Genomic DNA, 2,174 nt, shown 5'->3' with positions numbered 1-2,174 from the left:
GAGCATGACAGTTTAACTTAAAACAAACTAACACTTATTACATGTTCATAAAATTCTTTTTTTTTTTATTACTTGATCTGTTCCGGATTTAAAACACAATTGCTACACTCATATAGAAATAGTCACATATTTATCTAATTATAATAGTTGACAAAACAAATGAACGTGATTCATGATTAAGAGTTTAAATTTTATGTCTTGATAAGAAAAATATATTGCTAGTTTCTAATAAATTTCCAATAAAGCATATTCCAATATCACATCGATGCTATGAAATTTTTTATCTCTAAAACTTAAGAAGAGTTATGGTCCCTGAAAATAAAATAAGTTTATCTTTTGCGCCACTAGTGGGCAACTTCGTCAAAGTCCGTAAATTTAAACATTTTCAGCACATAAACTTGATAATCTTGTAAAATTAATCATTTCACAATGACACGCGCAAGACAAACAACAGTGAAGTCGACCGAAAAAAGAAGTCCTCACAAGCGACTTCAAAGAAAAGCAGGGTTAAATCTATCATCATCAACAGTAAAGAAGATCCCTCGCTCAGATATCAAGAGACTTGTTAAGAGAGAAAATCCAAACCTAGGGTTAAGTGGAAACCTCACTGCTGACACCAATACTTACAAAGGCGTCGTTATAAATTACAACGAGCCTCCGGAGGCCTCAATGTCTAAGACAAAATGGAGGTTGTACGTTTTCAGAAATGATGAACATTTTAAACCTCTTCACATGCACCGACAAAGCGCGTTTTTGATGGGAAGCAATTCAAGAATCTGCGATATTCCAATTCATCACCCATCAATAAGCCAGCAACACTCCGTATTCCAATACAGAGCAGTAAATAGAAAAATACGCGGTGTTGAGAAAAAGGTCGTACTGCCTTATATATTCGACCTCAACAGCACAAATGGAACTTTTCTGAATGGGAACAAAATTAAACCGAGAAGATACTACGAACTAAAGGAAAAAGATAACCTAAAATTCGGTCTATCACAAAAGGAATATATTGTTATAAATGGTGACTAAAGTTTTAATGATGTAGTAAATAAATTAAACTGTTGTTATTGATGATTTTTCATAAATTAGAGTATTTGTATATGTTTTTAAATTTTTATGTCCTATTGACTACTACTAAATGACGCAGTATTTGTTTAATAGTGATTTTAATAAAAGTGTAAATTTACAGCAAACTTCTGTCTTTTATGTAAATAAACTTAATTTATTTCAAATTACAAAATATATGTAATATTTGTTTTAATAAAATCTATTTAATTTTAGAAATTATCTTTAAAGTTTTTATATATACTTATCATGAATTACCATAACTTATTTTTTATTAATGATGTATATGTATAGTTACGATAATATATTTATCAAAAATAAACATTGTCAGGTATTTTAATCAGTAGAGCAGCTAAGAGAAAATAATATTTTTAAAAGTAATACAGTAAAATATATTTTAACGTAATAACAGCAGTAAAAAGGACAAAAAATTAGCAAATCTTAAAACTTTGTAAAACAAAATATTTTTACTTAAATTTCTAAAATTTTTGTATATTTGTCTTTACAACATATGAATCCAATAACAACAGAAAAAAATTCAGACAAAATAAAATTTTAATTGTGTGTGATATAAAAAAAAGAAATTTTTAGAAACATTCAAAATTATTTGAGAATAGATTACTTTTAGAAAAAAAAAGTTAGACTAGTTTTCTTTTAGTTTTTACTTACCTCTCTTTTTAAAATAAGATAAAAATATCTAAAAATATTTAGAAATGTTTAATTCTATTATATTGAATACTAATATTTTTTTTAATTTATCAGAAATCAGAATTATTTTAAAAACAATTTTTACTATTTTAAGTGACTTTTCTTTGAAAATTTAGATTTTCAAGAATTTTTTTAATTTTTAGAAACATTTAAAATTATTTGAGAATAGATTACTTTTAGAAAAAATATAGTTAGACTAGTTTTCTTTTAGTTTTTACTTAGCTCTCTTTTTAAAATAAGATAAAAATATCTAAAAATGTTTAGAATTATTTAGTTCTATTATACTGAATACTAATATTTTTTATAATTTATCAGAAATCAGAATTATTTTAAAAACAATTTTTACTATTTTAAGTGATTTTTCTTTGAAAATTTAGGTTTTCAAGATTTTTTTAATTTCT

At 25.0% G+C, this 2,174-nt stretch overlaps 1 pseudogene; it reads left to right on the top strand.

Moving 5' to 3' along the window:
- Nucleotides 1-429: 429 nt before the first annotated feature.
- LOC145829076 (smad nuclear-interacting protein 1 pseudogene) lies at nt 430-1,029 on the top strand (annotated as a pseudogene).
- The last annotated feature ends 1,145 nt before the right edge of the window (nt 1,030-2,174 follow it).

This window comes from Thalia democratica, chromosome 2 (assembly GCF_965202585.1).
Source record: "Thalia democratica chromosome 2, ktThaDemo2.hap1.1, whole genome shotgun sequence".
Lineage (NCBI taxonomy): Eukaryota > Metazoa > Chordata > Thaliacea > Salpida > Salpidae > Thalia > Thalia democratica.
This window is presented reverse-complemented; position numbering and strand designations above follow the sequence as displayed.